This window comes from Pseudophryne corroboree, chromosome 1 (genome assembly GCF_028390025.1).
Source record: "Pseudophryne corroboree isolate aPseCor3 chromosome 1, aPseCor3.hap2, whole genome shotgun sequence".
In the NCBI taxonomy this organism is placed as follows: domain Eukaryota; kingdom Metazoa; phylum Chordata; class Amphibia; order Anura; family Myobatrachidae; genus Pseudophryne; species Pseudophryne corroboree.
The window spans coordinates 55,795,631-55,817,737 of NC_086444.1; the positions used below are offsets into that span (position 1 = coordinate 55,795,631).

General features: G+C 50.2%; 1 long non-coding RNA gene across 2 annotated transcripts in view; it reads right to left on the minus strand.

Moving 5' to 3' along the window:
• Window positions 1-19,836, minus strand: part of LOC135055619 (uncharacterized) — a 137,778-nt gene extending 117,942 nt beyond the window's left edge. The window contains exon 1 of one of the 2 annotated variants that reach the window (XR_010243786.1): window positions 19,484-19,836. This is a non-coding gene — a long non-coding RNA (uncharacterized LOC135055619). The remainder of the gene's footprint in view (window positions 1-19,483) is intronic. The other variant, XR_010243785.1, reaches the window with a different exon arrangement.
• Window positions 19,837-22,107: the final 2,271 nt, after the last annotated feature.

Genomic DNA, 22,107 nt, shown 5'->3' on the forward strand with positions numbered 1-22,107 from the left:
TCGCGGACCGGCAGCCAATCAGAAGCCGCCGGTCCGCGAGCTCTGATTGGCTCACGAACCGGCGGCTGGTTTGAACGAAGTCCGCTATACACCGCCGCGCCAGACACAGCCGCGCTGGCGGGCCCTACCTCTTCTGACTCACCCGTCCCTCACAGCCAGAGCCCGGAGGAGGAGCAGCAGCAGCAGCAGCAGCAGTGCAGCAGCAGTAAGCAGCTGCAGCACTGGCTGCAGTGGGGGTAATTGTATAATTGTATACCTGGCACTGTGGGGGCAATTGGCTGGCACTGTGGGGCATTTGTATACCTGGCACTGTGGGGTCAATTGTTTATCTGGCACTGTGGGGGCATTTGTATACCTGTCAGGTATACAATTGCCCTCACAGTGTCAGATTCACAATTGCCCCCACAGTGTCAGGTATTACCTGACACTGTGGGGGCAATTGTGGATCTGACACTGTGGGGGCAATTGTGGATCTGGCACTGTGGGGGCATTTGTATACCTGGCACTGTGTGGGCATTTGTGGATCTGGCACTGTGGGGGCATTTGTATACCTGGCACTGTGGGGGCATTTGTGGATCTGGCACTTTGGGGGCATTTGTATACCTGGCACTGTGGGGGCATTTGTGGATCTGGCACTGTGGGGGCATTTGTATACCTGGCACTGTGTGGGCATTTGTGGATCTGGCACTGTGGGGGCATTTGTGGATCTGGCACTTTGGGGGCATTTGTATACCTGGCACTGTGGGGGCATTTGTGGATCTGGCACTGTGGGGGCATTTGTATACCTGGCACTGTGGGGGCATTTGTGGATCTGGCACTGTGGGGGCATTTGTATACCTGGCACTGTGGGGGCATTTGTGGATCTGGCACTGTGGGGGCTTTTGTATACCTGGCACTGCGGGGGCATTTGTATACCTGGCACTGTGGGGTCAATTGTGGATCTGGCACTGTGGGGGCAATTGTGGATCTGGCACTGCACTATTGGGGGCATATGTCTGTGTTTCACGTCCCATTTTAATTGGCCACACCCATTTTTTTGGCGCGCACGCCGTGGGGCGCAGTACCTCTATGGGGCACTCTCTGTCTGATTGGTCGCCGCTTAGCCCCGCCGGGAGTGCACACAAACGCTCTCATTCCAGTGAATGGGGCGCGTGCGTGTCACGGACACGTGCGCGCCCCAGACGCGGTGATAGGCGCAGGCACAGACGGAACTCCATCTGTAATGGTGGCTAAACTACAAGCAGACAAACTACTGGGGGCATTACTACTGGGAGGCTAAACTAAAGGGGGGGGGTAAACTACTGGGGTCATAACTGCAGGGGCATTAACACTGGGGGCATAACTACTAGGGCGCTAAATGACTGGGGGCATTACTACAGGCAACATTACTACTGGGGGCAATACGGGCATTGCATAAGGGGCACCACTACTATGGGGTCTATATAAGGGGCACTACCAGTACAGTGGACATTGCATAATGAGCGCTACAACTGTGGGCATTGTATAAGAAGCACCACCTCACATGCACCGAAGCCGCACGCAAATGTACTTGCCCATTCCATGGTGCCCCCCCTATCATTTTCTTCTGGATCCGCCCCTGGAGGTAGAGCAGTGGACTACTGTACCGTACTGCTATATATATACTGGTGGTCACAGCAACATTCTGCACTGTCCCCTCCTACTATATACTGCGCACAACTAAAATGCAGCACAGATATGGATGCATAGTAAACTTGACAACACAGAGGGAGAGCAGTGGACAACTGTACCATACTGCTATATATATATATAATATATATAGTCCTCTAGATACTCTCCTGGCAGAGAGAGCAAAACACGGCACTGCAGGGTTTTCAAATAGCTGAAGTTTAATTCAACGTTTCGGGACCCAAAGTCCCGTCGTCAGGAAAATATGATATTTTCCTGACGACGGGACTTTGGGTCCCGAAACGTTGAATTAAACTTCAGCTATTTGAAAACCCTGCAGTGCCGTGTTTTGCTCTCTCTGCCAGGAGAGTATCTAGAGGACTATTTATTTACACAAGGGCACGCAGGTACTTGTTATCACTATCATGTAGAGTGCCGATCCAGCAGCATCCCTATATAATATATATATATATATACTGGTGATCACAGCAACATTCTGCACTGTCCTACTATATACTACAATGCAGCACAGATATGGAGCGCTTTTCAGGCAGAGAACGTAGATATTTTCAGCACACTGAGCACAGATATTTGCAGCACACTGAGCACAGATATTTGCAGCACACTGAACACAGAAACTGAGAGAACGCAGCCACGTCCTCTCGCTATCATCTCCAAAGCACGAGTGAAAATGACAGCGACGCGCGGCTCCCAGGGACGTGCAGTCAGGGGAGGCAGGGGAGGCAGTGCCTCCCCTGTCATTAACGATTAAAATAATGTAAAGAAGATATTTATGACACATGTTCTGTCATAACTATCTGCATTAGCTTTTACATTATTTTAATCTTTTTTACTTGTGACAAAATGGTCTTTAATTGTGTTTCGGAGGCACTGCTGCCAGTGCCTCCCGCTAGCAATGGGAAATGGCCGGAAGCTGGGGGGCGGGGCTAAACTTTGGGCAGTGAAAGCCCATTAAAATAATCCGCAGAAGCGGCACTTACTATAAGTGCCTCTGTGACAGGGGGTGTGCTTTCTGCCTAAATGAAAGCACACCCCTGTCACTACCAGTGGTGTAATTGGACAGTCGCGAATCGACGGGATGGAGGGGAAGGGACGAGACACAGCGTGTGCGGCCGCCTGTAAGCTCCCCGCCGGCGCCCTCCCATCACCCGGCAATGCAGTCCGGCCAGAGGGGAGATAGGAGCCGCCACTGTGATACCCTTTCCGCTCGGCTACCGACCCCCCCCCCCCCCCCCCGCCCGGCACACGGACTCCTCACTCCTCGTCTGCCTGGTGTGAGGCAGCCAGAGCAGAGGAGAGCGCCGCTTGTAATAGGAGGGGGAGATCGCGGCTGGGGGCCGGGAGCTGCTACAGGTGAGGTGACATAACAGAACTAGACGCTACCGCGGTGACATTGATGCTTAACTGCCTGCTCCTTCCCAGCACTGTTCCCATCCTGCTTCCCCCCCCCCCCCCCAACTCAGCACCATTACTCACATCCTGCCACCCTGCTCCACAACACTACTCCCATCCTACCCCCCTGCTATGCACCACTACTCCCATCCCGCCCCCCTGCTTTGCACCACTACTCCCATGCTACCCCCTGCTATGCACCACTACTCCCATCCCGCCCCCCTGCTATGCACCACTACTCCCATGCTACCCCCTGCTATGCACCACTACTACCATCCCGCCCCCCTGCTATGCACCACTACTCCCATGCTACCCCCTGCTATGCACCACTACTCCCATCCCGCCCCCCTGCTATGTACTCCCATCCTGCCCCCCTGCTATGCACCACTACTCCCATCCTGCCCCCCTGCTATGCACCACTACTCCCATCCTACCCCCCTGCAATGCACAACTCCCATCCTACCCCCCTGCAATGCACAACTCCCATCCTACCCCCCTGCTCCGCACCACTACTCCCATCCTACCCCCTGCTATGCACCACTACTCCCATCCTACCCCCCTGCTCCGCACCACTACTCCCATCCTACCCCCCTGCTATGCACCACTACTCCCATCCCGCCCCCCTGCTATGCACCACTACTCCCATCCCACCCCCTGCTATGCAGCACTACTCCCATCTTGCCCCCTGCTATGCACCACTACTCCCATCCTACCCCCCTGCTATGCACCACTACTCCCATCCTACCCCCCTGCTTCCGCACCACTACTCCCATCCTACCCCCTGCTATGCACCACTACTCCCATCCTACCCCCTGCTTCCGCACCACTACTCCCATCCTACCCCCCTGCTCCGCACCACTACTCCCATCCTACCCCCTGCTCTGCACCACTGCTCTCATTCTGCTGCCCTGCTCTGCACTACTACTCCTACTATCCTGTCCCCTTGCCCCACACTGCTCCTATCTTATCTCCCTGAGCCATACTACTATTCCTCCTATCCTACCCCATTGCTCCACACTACTCCTCCTGCTCAGCACTACTCCTCCTCCTATCCTGCCCCTTTGCCCCACACTAATGTTCCTCCTATATTACCCCCCTGCTCCGCACTACTCCTATCCAGCACCCCCTGCTCCACACCACTATTCCCATCCTGCCCCCCTGCTATGCACCACTACTCCCATCCTACCCTCCCTGCTATGCACCAGTACTCCCATCCTGCCCACTGCTCCACACTCCTCCTTCGCCACAATGTACTGTGCGATGTGACCCGATGACGTCACACCACGCGAACGGCCGCCCACCTGCCCGTGTTCTCCTGCTGGGCCCACCAACTCCACTGATGAGGCTGAGAGACAGTGAAGGGCGGGCGACTGAGAGGCACAGACTGAAGGGTGAGAGGCTCAGAGTGAAATGGGAGACTGAGAGACAAATGAGGGGTATTGCGAGAGATTCAGATGGGAGATGATGGTGCGACTGAGAGACGACGCAGGGAGGAGATGATGGTGTGGCTGAGAGACGACGCAGGGAGGAGATGATGGTGTGGCTGAGAGACGATGCAGGGAGGAGATTATGTTGTGGCTGAGAGATGCAGGGAAGGGGTTGACAGATGCAGGGGGTAGGAGGTGACACGAGTCTGTTGTATGATGATCACATTGTTATATTCCTACAAAAACAGGCATCTTCCGGATCATGTGATCTCCTACATGAATAGTGATTACCGACTGAAGACGCTGTCTGCCCAGGAAGGATACATTTCTTCAGAGGTTCCCCGTTATGAGAAGTCACCATATAGGTAAGGTGCATATTGAATAGAAAAGAATGCCAATAGGCGGTGCTAGACACACTTAGTAGGCGGTGCCAGACACGCCCGATAGGTGATGCTAGACATGCCCAGTAGGTAGGTGGTACTAGACACGCCTCTACGACGGTGCACCCCCTAATAAAATGTGCTGCGCACGCCTGTGTGCGGCAGGGGCTGCGGCGGGGGAGAGTGGCAGGTACTTTAGTTTGTAATGGGCTGAGCTCACCCATGCTTTATCAGGGACCCAAGGTTCAGGGCTGTACTCCTTATGTTGTATTCTATACTGCTGGTAGAGAGGGACAGTAATGTGCTCTACCTGGCATCACCCTCTTCCAGTCACCCTTTCACTGTCACCGACTGCTGTAAACCACAGCTAGCACCGACTGCTGGTACCCTCTCACTGTCACCCTCTCCCTGACGTCACCCTCTCGACATCACCCACAGCTGGCACTGACTGCTGTCACCCTCTCCCTGTCACCCTCTCCCTGGCGTCACACTTTTCCTGTCACCCACAGCTGGCACCGACTGCGGTCACCCTCTCCCTGTCATCACCCTCTCTCCGTTACCCAGAGCTGGCACAGACTGCTCTACCCTCTCACTGTCACCCTCTATCTGGCGTCAACCTCTCCTTGTCATCCTCTCCTTGTCACCCTCTCCCCGTTGCCCACAGCTGACACTGACTGCTGTCACTCTCTACCTGGCGTTACCCTCTCTCCGTCACCCACAGCTGGCGCCAACTGCAGTCACCCTCTCCCCCTCTTCCTGTCACCAACACCCTGGCATCAACCTGTTCCTGTCACCCTCTCCCTGTGACCCTCTTGCTGTCACCAGCTCCCTGGCATCCTCCTCTCCCTGGCGTCAACCACTGCTGTCACCCTCTCCCTGTTACAAACTGCTGTCGTCCTTTCCCTGGCGTCACCCACTGCTATCACCCTCTCACTGGCAACACCCTCTCCCTAGCATCACCCACTGCTGTCACCCACTGCTTCTCCCTGGAATTGCCCACTGCCTTTCTTTGTCTCCCACTGACCCAGGGACAGTGGTGGTAGCAGGCATTGGCTTGGGTGCGGTGGCGGGCATCGGCTGGACACAGCAGACATTATGGTTGCAGTGCCTCACCAGCCACTGACCTCACCGCACGCCACTGGCGGCTCCTTATATAGAATACGAATCTCGCGAGAATCCGACAGCGGGATGATGACGTTTGGGCGCACTCGGGTTAACCGAGCAAGGCGGGAAGATTCGAGTCTGCCTCTGAACCGTGTAAAATGGGTGAAGTTCGGGGGGGTTCGGATCCCGAGGAACCGAACCTGCTCATCACTAATTCAGTGTGCTTCACTCTTTCCACATTTTGTTATGTTACAGCCTTACTCCAAAATTGAATAAATTAATTTTTTCCCTCAAAATTCTACACACAATACCCCATAATGACAACGTGAAAAAAGTTTTTTGAAAATGTATTAAAAATAAAGAAATAAGAAATCACATGTACATAAGTATTCACAGCCTTTGCTCAATACTTTGTTGATGCACCTTTGGCAGCAATTACAGCCTCAAGTCTTTTTGAATATGATGCCACAAGCTTGGCACACCTTTCTTTGGCGGTTTCGCCCATTCCTCTTTGCAGCACCTCTCAAGCTCCATCAGGTTGGATGGGAAGCATCGGTGCACAGCCACTGTCAAAACTCTCCAGAGATGTTCAATTAGATTCAAGTCTGGGCTCTGGCTGGGACACTCAAGGACATTCATAGAGTTGTCCTGAAGCCACTCCTTTGATATCTTAGCTATGTACTTAGGGTCGTTGTCCTGCTGAAAGATGAACCGTCACCCCAGTCTGAGGTCAAGAGCGCTCTGGAGCAGGTTTTCATCCAGGATGTCTCTGTACATTGCTGCATTCATCTTTTCCTCGATCCTGACTAGTCTCCCAGTTCCTGCTACTGAAAAATATCCCCACAGCATGATGCTGCCACCACCATGCTTCACTGTAGGGATGGTATTGGCCTGGTGATGAGCGGTGCCTGGTTTCCTCCAAACATGACACCAGGCATTCACGCCAAAGAGTTCATTATTTGTCTCATCAGACCAGAGAAATTTGTTTCTCATGGTCTGAGAGTCCTTCAGGTGCATTTTGGCAAACTCCAGGCAGGCTGCCATGTGCTTTTTACTAAGGACTGGCTTCCGTCTGGCCACTCTACCATACAGGTTCTGATTGGTGTATTGCTGTAGAGATGGTTGTCCTCCTGGAACGTTCTCCTCTCTCCACAGAGGAATGCTGTAGCTCTGACAGAGTGACGACCGGGTTCTTGGCAACCTCCCTGACTAGCGCCCTTCTCCCCTGATCGCTCAGTTTAGACGGCCGAACTTCTTCCATTTACAGATGATGGAGGCCACTGTGCTCATTAGGACCTTCAAAGCAGCAGATATTTTTCTGTACCCTTCCCCAGATTTGAGCCTCGAGACAATCCTGTCTTGGGGGTCTGCAGACCATTCCTTTGACTTCATGCTTGGTTTGTGCTCAGAGTCAGACATGCATTGTCAAGGGTGGGACCTTATATAGACAGGTGTGTGCCTTTCCAAATCATGTCCAATCAACTGAATTTACCACAGGTGGACTCAAATTAAGCTGTAGGAACATCTCAAGGATGATCAGTGGAAACAGGATGCACCTGAGCTCAATTTTGAGCTTCATGGCAAAAGTTGTGAATACTTATGTACATGTGATTTCTTAGTTTTTTTATTTTTAATAAATTTGCAAAAACTTTTTTTACGTTGTCATTATGGGGTATTGTGTGTGTAGAATTTTGAGGGGAAAAAAATAATTTATTCCATTTTAATTCTAGACCTTGTGGCGCCCAGGGCGAAAGTTTCCATTGCCCCCCCCCCCCATTGCCCCCCTTAGTGTGCCCCCTGCAGCTGTGCCCCCATTAGTTGTGGCCCCAGTAGTTGTGCCCTTTGCAGATGTGCCCCCATTAGTTGTGGCCCCAGTAGTTGTGCCCCCTGCAGCTGTGCCACCATTAGTTGTGGCCCCAGTAGTTGTGCCCCCCTTAGTGTGCCCCCTGCAGCTGTGCCCCCATTAGTAGTGGCCCAAGTAGCTGTGCACCTAGTAAAAAAAAAAAAAAATGCTTACAAGCCCCCTTCCTGTTCCCGACCACTGCACTCTGTCTCCGCCGCCGGCGCCGCTCTTCTGATCCATGGGAGAGACGTCATGACGTCTCTCCCATAGCGCTGCACAGAAAGGGCTGCACAGAAAGGTCCACTCCGCGAAGGGAAACTAGACGCTACTTCACTGCGCGTCTAGATTCCCTTCGCGGAGAGGACCTTTTCAAAACCACTGCCGCCGCCATCCTAGTTAGTAGCGGCTCTTGCCACGGCGGCAGCGCCCCCGGGACAGCGGCGCCCCGGGCAAAAGTACTGCTTGCCCGTGGCAAGAGCCGCTACTGACTGTACCTTGTTGCTTTTGATACTTTAAGCATATAAAGATTTCTTTTTGTTACAAATATATTTTGTTACATGTGTTCTTGTACCTCTTCCGTCTCCCTATAGGTGCTCTTCATCCAAAACGTTTATGGAATTAGTGGAAGTTTTTCCTTTACAGAATAATATTACTGCTTGTCAATCTAATTCTAAGCAGGTCATAGGGGGTAATTCAGACCTGATCGCTAGGGTGCGATTTTTGCATCCCTGCGATCAGGTAGTCGTCGCCTACAGGGCGAGGGTATTACCTTTGTGCAGGGATGCGTTCACCTTTGTTGGAGACCTACACAAACATCAATTTGTGCAGTCTCTTACTCAGTCGTTGTGTTGATTAGGACCGGAGCTGACGTCAGACACCCTCCCTCAAAACGCCGGGTCCCTCCTGCGTTTTCCCGGACACTCCTACAAAACGATCAGTTGCCACCCACAAACGGCCTCTTCCTGTCAGTCACCTTGCGATCGCCCGTGCGATCGCTTTTTTTGCACATTCTGTTACTATGCACCAATGCCCGGTGCAGTCGTCTGACGTGCCGGCGCATTGCGGTGCATACGCATGCGCAGTTCAGACACACAGCACAGCAGCGATCGGGTCTGAATGACCCCCATAGTTAGCAGAACCCTGGGTTGACTTGTCAAGTTCTACATAAATGCCAGAATATTGCTCTCTGGAGAAAATAGACACTCTTTAAAAATAAAATAAGCTCTTTAAACTCTATGACATCTTTCCTGTTTCATATAATACTAGATCTAGCTCTCTGCAGTGTAAAGGACGCTGCTTTATGCGGGTGTCTCTCAGTAAAGTGCAAACAATAATTTTTTCCCCCTTTGAAATCTGTGTTTGTTAGATGTTTGTGCACAATGGGTCACTATGGCAACGCAATGTTTACTGTTAGTTTGAACTTCAAATTAGTTTGGATAAATATTCCACTATAAAACCCTGACATTCATTTTAATGTTCTCATCATTTCTATAATAAGTGCACTAAGACGTCAAAAAGGGTCATGTTAGTTTGCACTGTTAGAGGCTTACGGTATTTATAGCCCCTACATACGGGGGGGTAATTCCAAATTGATCGCAGCAGGACATTTTTTAGCAGTTGGGCAAAACCATGGCCCTCATTCCGAGTTGTTCGCTCGCAAGCTGCTTTTAGCAGATTTACTCACGCTAAGCCGCCGCCTACTGGGAGTGAATCTTAGCTTCTTAAAATTGCGAACGACGTATTCGCAATATTGCGATTACACCTCTCTTAGCAGTTTCTGAGTAGCTCCAGACTTACTCGGCATCTGCGATCAGTTCAGTGCTTGTCGTTCCTGGTTTGACGTCACAAACACACCCAGCGTTCGCCCAGACACTCCTCCGTTTCTCCAGCCACTCCTGCGTTTTTCCCAGAAACGGTAGCGTTTTTCCGCACACACCCATAAAACGGCCAGTTTCCGCCCAGTAACACCCATTTCCTGTCAATCACACTACGATCAGCAGAACGATGAAAAAGCCGTGAGTAAAATTCCTACCTGCATAGCAAATTTACTTGGCGCAGTCGCACTGCGGACATAGCGCATGCGCACTAAGCGGAAAATCGCTGCGATGCGAAAAAAATTACCGAGCGAACAACTCGGAATGACCCCCTATGTGCACTGCAGGGGGGGGGGAGATTTAACATGTGCAGAGAGAGTTAGATTTGGGTGTGGTGTGTTCAATCTGCAATCTAAATTGCAGTGTAAAAATAAAGCAGCCAGTATTTACCCTGCACAGAAACAAAATAACCCACCCAAATCAAACTCTCTCTGCAAATGTTATATCTGCCCCACCTGCAGTGCACATGGTTTTACCCAACTGCTAAAAAAAATTCCTGCTGCAATCAACTTGGAATTACCCCCACAGTACTTACCTACTTTGCCGGAAGATCTAGAAGACTACTGAATGTTGATGACTGTCCTGTAGGACCCCTGTATCCATCCTTTGGGCAGTCCAAGCCACTTGCTGATGTGTCTCTTGTGACCCCACCCCCTACTTTAAAATGGCGGTAACACAGGTATTGCATAGTAGGGGCAGGGCCACAATGATGTGAGCATGGATTCAAGACAACTGCACCGCCCACTTAGCGCCCCGCCATCACCCACCTCCTTCCTCCTGGGTCTCCCCCCCCCCCCCTACTATTGGCCTTGCAAAATGCCTTTTCCTCCCAAGAAGAATAGAAATATGAAACATATCAGACATGCTGACTCATGTAGTTCTGCAGGGCAACAGTTAACACCATACTGGCCTGCTTCTGAATTTATTATATAGCATATTATTATAATTGCAAAAAATATAACCTTCCGCTGGTCTAATGTCCCACTTCAGTTGACTGAAGATCCCCAAGGCTGTGGTCTAGAAGGAACACGTTCCGAGTCCAGTGTGGAGAACTAATGACACCTAGAAACGGGTGTGGAGTAAAAGAGATACAATAAATAGGTCGACACAATATGGATGACATGCATTAGGTCATCTGGGTCAAAAGGTTAATATGGAAAAGGTAGACAGTACAAAAGGTCGACAAGGGCAAAAGGTCGACACAAGTTTTTTTGGCTTTTCTGTTGTCATATTGTATGTTTAACCACATCTAAACCAAATTACTGGAAACGAGTACCCTCGCTGGCTCACTTTGAGCGCCATGCTTCGGGCAAGGTTACTGTTCCCAATCATAGTCCACGTGGATGGTAAATGATGGAGAGATAAAACGTGCCAACCTAATGTATGTCGACCATTGTCATGTCAAGCTTTTGAACCTGTCAACCATTTCTGCCTGTCGACCTTTAGCACTGTCGACCTTTCAGCTGTCGACCTTTTGTACCTGTTGACCTAATGCGTGTCAACCATATAGCGTTGACCTATTGGTTGTCGACCGATTGACTGTCGATCTCTCATCCAGAACCCAAAAGAAACAGAGGCATCATGGCGGTGATATGAAAAGTGCAGCTGTCAGATGACCTGCATAAATATGGCTGCAGTGATGGCGGCAGAACCAGGAGGTCCCTTTCATTTTCACCTTAAGACAGGTCCAACAAACCTAGATGGGGTGCTAGGTTGCACAACACAAGATCCTGCCCTGAACCCAGGTTGATGATAAAAAAAATAGTAAAACTTTGTTAGATAAAAAAATACACTAATATTACATCCTGATTATTCAATGATACATTAATATTACATCCTAATTTTACAATAATACATTAATATTATAACTTGATCTTACAATAATTCCAAACGTATGACATAACACATTATTATTACATCTTGATCATACAATAATAAATTATACAACTTCATTCAATAATACATTTTCTCTATCGTCCTAGTGGATGCTGGGGTTCCTGAAAGGACCATGGGGAATAGCGGCTCCGCAGGAGACAGGGCACAAAAAGTAAAGCTTTTCCAGATCAGGTGGTGTGCACTGGCTCCTCCCCCTATGACCCTCCTCCAGACTCCAGTTAGATTTTTGTGCCCGGCCGAGAAGGGTGCAATCTAGGTGGCTCTCCTAAAGAGCTGCTTAGAAAAAGTTTAGCTAGGTTTTTTATTTTTCAGTGATTCCTGCTGGCAACAGGATCACTGCAGCGAGGGACTGAGGGGAGAAGGAGTCAACTCACCTGCGTGCAGGATGGATTGGCTTCTTGGCTACTGGACATCAAGCTCCAGAGGGACGATCACAGGTACAGCCTGGATGGTCACCGGAGCCGCGCCGCCGGCCCCCTTGCAGATGCTGAAGTCAGAAGAGGTCCAGAATCGGCGGCTGAAGACTCCTGCAGTCTTCTAAAGGTAGCGCACAGCACTGCAGCTGTGCGCCATTTTCCTCTCAGCACACTTCACACGCGGTCACTGAGGGTGCAGGGCGCTGGGGGGGGGCGCCCTGGGAGGCAAATGTAACCTATATAAAGGCTAAAAATACCTCACATATAGCCCCCAGAGGCTATATGGAGATATTTAACCCCTGCCTGATTTCTCTAAATAGCGGGAGACGAGCCCGCCAGAAAAGGGGCGGGGCCTATCTCCTCAGCACACGGCGCCATTTCCTCTCACAGCTCCGCTGGTCAGGACGGCTCCCAAGTCTCTCCCCTGCACTGCACTACAGAAACAGGGTAAAACAGAGAGGGGGGGGCAAATTTATGGCGATATTTTGATATAACAAAGCAGCTATAAGGGAGCACTTATTATAAGGCTATCCCTGATATATATATAGCGCTTTTGGTGTGTGCTGGCAAACTCTCCCTCTGTCTCCCCAAAGGGCTAGTGGGTCCTGTCTTCGTTAGGAGCATTCCCTGTGTGTCTGCTGTGTGTCGGTACGTGTGTGTCGACATGTATGAGGACGATATTGGTGTGGAGGCGGAGCAATTGCCAAATATGAGGATGTCACCCCCTAGGGAGTCGACACCAGAATGGATGCCTTTATTTATGGAACTACGGGATAGTGTCAACACGCTAAAGCAGTCGTTTGACGACATGAGGCGGCCGGACAATCAATTAGTGCCTGTCCAGGCGACTCAAACACCGTCAGGGGCTGTGAAACGCCCTTTGCCTCAGTCGGTCGACACAGACCCAGACACAGGCACTGACTCCAGTGGTGACGGTGACGAATCAACCGTATTTTCCAGTAGGGCCACACGTTATATGATTTTGGCAATGAAGGAGGCGTTACATTTAGCTGATACTACAGGTACCACTAAACAGGGTATTATGTGGGGTGTGAAAAAACTACCTATAGTTTTTCCTGAATCAGAAGAATTAAATGACGTGTGTAATGAAGCGTGGGTTGCCCCTGATAAAAAGCTGATAATTTCAAAGAAATTATTGGCATTATACCCTTTCCCGCCAGAGGTTAGGGAGCGCTGGGAAACACCTCCTAGGGTGGACAAGGCGCTAACACGCTTATCTAAACAAGTGGCGTTACCCTCTCCTGAGACGGCCGCACTTAAAGATCCATCAGATAGGAGGATGGAAAATATCCAAAAAAGTATATACACACATGCAGGTGTTATACTACGACCAGCTGTAGCGACTGCCTGGATGTGCAGTGCTGGGGTAGTTTGGTCAGAGTCCCTGATTGAAAATATTGATACCCTGGACAGGGACAATATTTTACTGTCGTTAGAACAAATAAAGGATGCATTTCTTTATATGCGTGATGCACAGAGGGATATCTGCACACTGGCATCACGGGTAAGTGCTATGTCCATTTCGGCCAGAAGAGCTTTATGGACGCGACAGTGGACAGGCGATGCGGATTCAAAACGGCATATGGAAGTTTTGCCGTATAAAGGGGAGGAGTTATTTGGAGTCGGTCTATCAGATTTGGTGGCCACGGCTACAGCCGGGAAATCCACCTTTCTACCTCAAGTCACTCCCCAACAGAAAAAGGCACCGACTTTTCAACCGCAGCCCTTTCGTTCCTTTAAAAATAAGAGAGCAAAGGGCTATTCATATCTGCCACGAGGCAGAGGTCGAGGGAAGAGACAGCAACACGCAGCTCCTTCCCAGGAACAGAAGTCCTCCCCGGCTTCTACAAAAGCCTCAGCATGACGCTGGGGCTTCTCAAGCAGACTCGGGGACGGTGGGCGGTCGTCTCAAAAATTACAGCGCGCAGTGGGCTCACTCGCAGGTAGATCCCTGGATCCTGCAGATAATATCTCAAGGGTACAGGTTGGAATTAGAGACAGATCCACCTCGCCGTTTCCTGACGTCTGCTTTACCAACGTCCCCCTCCGAAAGGGAGACGGTTTTGGAAGCCATTCACAAGCTGTACTCTCAGCAGGTGATAGTCAAGGTACCTCTTCTACAACAAGGGAAGGGGTATTATTCCACTCTTTTTGTGGTACCGAAGCCGGATGGCTCGGTAAGGCCTATTCTAAATCTGAAGTCCTTGAACCTGTACATAAAGAAGTTCAAGTTCAAGATGGAGTCACTCAGAGCAGTGATAGCGAACCTGGAAGAGGGGGACTTTATGGTATCCTTGGACATCAAGGATGCGTATCTCCACGTTCCAATTTACCCCTCACACCAGGGGTACCTCAGGTTCGTTGTACAAAACTGTCACTATCAGTTTCAGACGCTGCCGTTCGGATTGTCCACGGCACCTCGGGTCTTTACAAAGGTAATGGCCGAGATGATGATTCTTCTTCGAAGAAAAGGCATATTAATTATCCCATACTTGGACGATCTCCTAATAAGGGCAAGGTCCAGAGAACAGCTAGAGATGGGATTAGCACTGTCTCAAGAAGTGCTAAAACAGCACGGGTGGATTCTGAATATTCCAAAATCCCAGTTAATGCCGACAACTCGTCTGCTGTTCCTAGGGATGATTCTGGACACGGTTCAGAAAAAGGTTTTTCTCCCGGAAGAAAAAGCCAAGGAGTTATCCGAGCTTGTCAGGAACCTCCTAAAACCAGGAAAGGTGTCTGTACATCAATGCACAAGAGTCCTGGGAAAAATGGTGGCTTCTTACGAAGCAATTCCATTCGGCAGATTCCACGCAAGAATTTTCCAAAGGGATCTGTTGGACAAATGGTCAGGGTCGCATCTTCAGATGCACCTACGGATAACCCTGTCTCCAAGGACAAGGGTGTCTCTTCTGTGGTGGTTGCAGAGTCCTCATCTATTGGAGGGCCGCAGATTCGGCATACAGGATTGGATCCTGGTGACCACGGACGCCAGCCTGAGAGGCTGGGGAGCAGTCACACAAGGAAGAAACTTCCAGGGAGTATGGACGAGCCTGGAAACGTCTCTTCACATAAACATTCTGGAACTAAGAGCAATATACAATGCTCTAAGCCAGGCAGAACCTCTGCTTCAGGGAAAACCGGTGTTGATCCAGTCGGACAACATCACGGCAGTCGCCCATGTGAACAGACAGGGCGGCACAAGAAGCAGGAGTGCAATGGCAGAAGCTGCAAGGATTCTTCGCTGGGCAGAGAATCATGTGATAGCACTGTCAGCAGTGTTCATCCCGGGAGTGGACAACTGGGAAGCAGACTTCCTCAGCAGACACGATCTTCACCCGGGAGAGTGGGGACTTCATCCAGAAGTCTTCCACATGCTGGTAACCCGTTGGGAAAGACCAATGGTGGACATGATGGCGTCTCGCCTCAACAAAAAACTGGACAGGTATTGCGCCAGGTCAAGAGATCCGCAGGCAATAGCTGTGGACGCGCTGGTAACGCCTTGGGTGTACCAGTCGGTGTATGTGTTTCCTCCTCTGCCTCTCATACCAAAAGTATTGAGAATTATACGGCAAAGAGGCGTAAGAACGATACTAGTGGTTCCGGATTGGCCAAGAAGGACTTGGTACCCGGAACTTCAAGAGATGATCACGGAAGATCCGTGGCCTCTACCTCTAAGGAGGGACTTGCTTCAGCAGGGTCCCTGTCTGTTTCAAGACTTACCGCGGCTGCGTTTGACGGCATGGCGGTTGAACGCCGGATCCTAAAGGAAAAAGGCATGCCGGAAGAAGTCATTCCTACTTTGATTAAAGCAAGGAAGGAAGTAACCGTGCAACATTATCACCGAATTTGGCGAAAATATGTTGCGTGGTGCGAAGATCGGAGTGCTCCGACGGAGGAATTTCAACTGGGTCGATTCCTACATTTCCTGCAATCAGGATTGTCTATGGGTCTCAAATTGGGATCTATTAAGGTTCAAATTTCGGCCCTGTCGATTTTCTTTCAAAAAGAATTGGCTTCAGTCCCTGAAGTCCAGACCTTTGTTAAGGGAGTGCTGCATATACAGCCTCCTGTGGTGCCTCCAGTGGCACCGTGGGATCTCAATGTGGTTTTGGACTTTCTAAAATCTCATTGGTTTGAACCACTAAAAAAGGTGGATTTGAAATATCTCACTTGGAAAGTGACCATGCTTCTAGCCCTGGCTTCTGCCAGGAGAGTATCAGAATTGGCAGCTTTATCTTACAAAAGCCCATATCTGATTTTCCATTCGGACAGGGCAGAACTGCGGACTCGTCCGCATTTTCTCCCTAAGGTGGTGTCAGCATTTCATCTGAACCAGCCTATTGTAGTGCCTGCGGCTACAAGTGACTTGGAGGACTCCAAGTTACTGGACGTTGTCAGAGCATTAAAAATATATATTGCAAGGACAGCTGGAGTCAGAAAATCTGACTCGTTGTTTATATTGTATGCACCCAACAAGATGGGTGCTCCTGCGTCTAAGCAGACGATTGCTCGTTGGATCTGTAGCACAATCCAACTTGCACATTCTGTGGCAGGCCTGCCACAGCCTAAATCTGTAAAGGCCCACTCCACAAGGAAGGTGGGCTCATCTTGGGCGGCTGCCCGAGGGGTCTCGGCATTACCGAGCAGCTACGTGGTCAGGGGAGAACACGTTTGTAAAATTTTACAAATTTGATACTCTGGCTAAGGAGGACCTGGAGTTCTCTCATTCGGTGCTGCAGAGTCATCCGCACTCTCCCGCCCGTTTGGGAGCTTTGGTATAATCCCCATGGTCCTTTCAGGAACCCCAGCATCCACTAGGACGATAGAGAAAATAAGATTTTACTTACCGATAAATCTATTTCTCGGAGTCCGTAGTGGATGCTGGGCGCCCATCCCAAGTGCGGATTATCTGCATAAATTGTACATAGTTATTGTTAACTAATTCGGGTTATTGTTGAAGGAAGCCATCTTTCAGAGGCTCCGCTGTTATCATACTGTTAACTGGGTTTAGATCACAGGTTGTACGGTGTGATTGGTGTGGCTGGTATGAGTCTTACCCGGGATTCAAAATCCTCCCTTATTGTGTACGCTCGTCCGGGCACAGTACCTAACTGGAGTCTGGAGGAGGGTCATAGGGGGAGGAGCCAGTGCACACCACCTGATCTAGAAAAGCTTTACTTTCTCTATCGTCCTAAGTGGATGCTGGGGTTCCTGAAAGGACCATGGGGAATAGCGGCTCCGCAGGAGACAGGGCACAAAAGTAAAGCTTTAACAGGTCAGGTGGTGTGTACTGGCTCCTCCCCCTATGACCCTCCTCCAGACTCCAGTTAGATTTTTGTGCCCGGCCGAGAAGGGTGCAATTCTAGGTGGCTCTCATAAAGAGCTGCTTAGAGAGTTTAGCTTAGGTTTTTTATTTTACAGTGATTCCTGCTGGCAACAGGATCACTGCAACGAGGGACAGAGGGGAGAAGAAGTGAACTCACCTGCGTGCAGGATGGATTGGCTTCTTGGCTACTGGACATGAAGCTCCAGAGGGACGATCACAGGTACAGCCTGGATGGTCACCGGAGCCACGCCGCCGGCCCCCTCACAGATGCTGAAGCAAGAAGAGGTCCAGAATCGGCGGCTGAAGACTCCTGCAGTCTTCTTAAGGTAGCGCACAGCACTGCAGCTGTGCGCCATTTTCCTCTCAGCACACTTCACACGGCAGTCACTGAGGGTGCAGGGCGCTGGGGGGGGGCGCCCTGGGAGGAAAATGAAAACCTTTAAAAAGGCTAAAAATACCTCACATATAGCCCCAGAGGCTATATGGAGATATTTACCCCTGCCTAAATGTACTAAATAGCGGGAGACGAGCCCGCCGAAAAAGGGGCGGGGCCTATCTCCTCAGCACACGGCGCCATTTTCTGTCACAGCTCCGCTGGTCAGGAAGGCTCCCAGGTCTCTCCCCTGCACTGCACTACAGAAACAGGGTATAACAGAGAGGGGGGGCAGAATAAATGGCAATATATTAATATAAAAGCAGCTATAAGGGAGCACTTAATCATAAGGCTATCCCTGTCATATATAGCGCTTTTTGGTGTGTGCTGGCAGACTCTCCCTCTGTCTCCCCAAAGGGCTAGTGGGTCCTGTCTTCGTATAGAGCATTCCCTGTGTGTCTGCTGTGTGTCGGTACGTGTGTGTCGACATGTATGAGCAGTGGCGTAACTTCATCTCAGTTGCCCGGAGGCAAGATAAATGTTGAGTGCCCCCCTCCCCACAAAAAATGATTAGTATTTTAACTTACCCTTCTATACCTACCACTACATCACTGACCCCGTCTCTCTATACCCTACACTAAATCACTGACACCTCTATACCCTACACTAAATCACTGACTAAATCAGTGTCCATTATTTTAATTACACAGCACGGTAGCATCCGTTACTCACATTACACCGCACAGTAGCAGCCATTATTCGCATTACGCTGTACAGTAGCGTCCACTTTTCGCATTACACCGCACAGTAGTGTCCGTTACTCACATTACACCTCACAGTAGTGTCCGTTACTCACACTGCACCACACAGTAGCATCCGTTACTCACATTGCACCACACAGTAGTGTCTGTTAGTCACATTACACCTCACAGTAGTGTCTCCGTTACTCACATTGTACCACACAGTATTGTCCGTTAGTCCCTTATACATGTTGCACCACAGTAGAGCCGCTTATTAGGCAACAGTCTTACATTTAGTTGAGGAATTAAAGACAGCAGATAAGAGTAACCTTTGATTTGTACAGATTTTTTTTTACAAGACAGTAATATAGAATAATCAGTTTAACTAACACTGCTTTTATTCTAAAATGAGCTGCCTAACCCTTTACACTGCACAATATGCCAGGTTAGGCTGCATGGAGGGGGTGTTAGGCACTACTGGGGGGGCGCGTAGGTTTAAGCACTAAGGGGGGACGGATAGGGTTAGGTTGCAGTACCAGAGGTCAAGGGGTAGGGGGGCAAGGTATAATACTTACCTCACCTCTGTTGGGATCATCACCATTATGATGCCAGCGTCAGTATTGCTGCTGACAGCATGGGAATAGTGGGAGGGGGATGGGAGAAGAGGTCCAAGAGAAGACTTGTCAGAGTGTGCAGGGCACTTTTGGGGGCGTGGCCTAATCACGGCCCGTGAGGCCACGCCCCCTTATGTAATATAAAAATATATTGATGAATGGGGTGCCGCTATGAAAACCAGTAAGAAAGGATCAAATCCAGGGAGAGTGGGAGAAGCATGATCAGTGTGATCAGCCACTATTCCTCCCCTGCACAGGCAGACTGCGGCTGATGCTCTCCGGCAGCACACTCCCTATAAACAGTGCAGCCAGCACAGCTCTGTAGAGACGGCTATGGGAGAGAGTGGGTGAGGGTAGGGGGAAGGACGGGAGGTAATGGGACAGACTCCTGGAGCTATTCGCTGACCTGTGCGGTGTGGACACCAGGATGATCAGCTGCCTGTCACGGTGTCCTGTTTCTGTGTGGCGGGGAAGAACTTCCACGATTGTCACAAGGGGGCGTGGTTTGGTGGAAGATTGCAGATTGAGATGACTGGCTGGGGGGAGGAGGTGGGAGGGAGGACAGTAGAGTGGCGTAACCGTGGTACCGCACGCATCGGCGGGTGCCTGCGGATGGTGTGCCCACAGGGCAAATGTGGTCTGAACACCATCCGCACTACCCTAGTTAAGGCCCTGCGGTCAGAGTGCAATGGAGGAGGCTGGATCTAGGTGCCCCCTACAGCACTGGAGCCCGGCGGCAGCAGACTCCGCTGCCTCCGGGAGTTCCGCCCCTGTGTATGAGGACGTTATTGGTGTGGAGGCGGAGCAATTGCCAAATATGAGGATGTCACCTCCTAGGGGGTCGACACCAGAATGGATGCCTTTATTTGTGGAATTACGGGATAGCGTCAACTCGCTTAAGCAGTCGTTTGCCGACATGAGGCGGCCGGACACTCAATTAGTGTCTGTCCAGGCGCCTCAAACACCGTCAGGGGCTGTAAAACGTCCCTTGCCTCAGTCGGTCGACACAGACCCAGACACAGGCACTGATTCCGGTGGTGAAGGTGACGAATCAACCGTATTTTCCAGTAGGGCCACACGTTATATGATTTTGGCAATAAAGGAGATGTTACATTTAGCTGATACTACAGGTACCACTAAACAGGGTATTATGTGGGGTGTGAAAAAACTACCAGTAGTTTTTACCGAATCAGAAGAATTAAATGACGTGTGTGATGAAGCGTGGGGTGCCCCGATAAAAAACTGCTAATTTCAAAGAAGTTATTGGCTTTATACCCTTTCCCGCCAGAGGTTAGGGAGCGCTGGGAAACACCTCCTAGGGTGGACAAAGCGCTAACACGCTTATCAAAACATGTGGCGTTACCCTCTCCTGAGACGGACGCACTTAAAGATCCATCAGATAGGAGGATGGAAAATATCCAAAAAGGTATATACACACATGCAGGTGTTATACTACGACCAGCTATTGCGACTGCCTGGATGTGCAGTGCTGGGGTAGTTTGGTCAGAGTCCCTGATCGAAAATATTGATACCCTGGACAGGGACAATATTTTACTGTCGTTAGAACAAATAAAGGATGCATTTCTTTATATGCGTGATGCACAGAGAGATATCTGCACACTGGCATCACGGGTAAGTGCTATGTCCATTTCGGCCAGAAGAGCTTTATGGACACGACAGTGGACAGGCGATGCGTAGAGGAGTTATTTGAGGTCGGTCTATCGGATTTGGTGGCCACGGCTACGGCCGGGAAATCCACCTTTCTACCTCAAGTCACTCCCCAACAGAAAAAGGCACCGACCTTTCAACCGCAGCCCTTTCGTTCCTTTAAAAATAAGAGAGCAAAGGGCTATTCATATCTGCCACGAGGCAGAGGACGAGGGAAGAGACAGCAACAGGCAGCTCCTTCCCAGGAACAGAAGCCCTCCCCGGCTTCTACAAAAGCCTCAGCATGACGCTGGGGCTTCGCAAGCGGACTCGGGGGCGGTAGGCGGTCGTCTCAAAAATTACAGCGTGCAGTGGGCTCACTCGCAGGTAAATCCCTGGATCCTGCAGATAATATCTCAGGGGTACAGGTTGAAATTAGAGACAGAGCCACCTCGCCGTTTCCTGAAGTCTGCTTTACCAACGTCCCCCTCAGAAAGGGAGACGGTTTTGGAAGCCATTCACAAGCTGTATTCTCAGCAGGTGATAGTCAAGGTACCTCTTCTACAACAAGGGAAGGGGTATTATTCCACTCTATTTGTGGTACCGAAGCCGGATGGCTCGGTAAGGCCTATTCTAAATCTGAAGTCCTTGAACCTATACATAAAGAAGTTCAAGTTCAAGATGGAGTCACTCAGAGCAGTGATAGCGAACCTGGAAGAAGGGGACTTTATGGTATCCTTGGACATCAAGGATGCGTATCTCCACGTTCCAATTACCCCTCACACCAGGGGTACCTCAGGTTCGTTGTACAAAACTGTCACTATCAGTTTCAGACGCTGCCGTTTGGTTTGTCCACGGCACCTCGGGTCTTTACACAGGTAATGGCCGAGATAATATTTCTTCTTCGAAGAAAAGGCGTATTAATTATCCCATACTTGGACGATCTCCTAATAAGGGCAAGGTCCAGAGAACAGCTAGAGATGGGTTTAGCACTATCTCAAGAGGTGCTAAAGCAGCACGGATGGATTCTGAATATTCCAAAATCCCAATTAATGCCGACAACTCGTCTGCTGTTCCTGGGGATGATTCTGGACACAGTTCAGAAAAAGGTTTTTCTTCCCGAAGAAAAAGCCAAGGAGTTATCTGACCTGGTCAGGAACCTCCTAAAACCAGGAAAGGTGTCTGTACATCAATGCACAAGAGTCCTGGGAAAAAATGGTAGCTTCTTACGAAGCAATCCCTTTCGGCAGATTCCATGCAAAGGGATCTGTTGGACAAATGGTCAGGGTCGCATCTTCAGATGCACCTGCGGATAACCCTGTCGCCGAGGACAAGGGTATCCCTTCTGTGGTGGTTGCAGGAGGCTCATCTATTGGAGGGCCG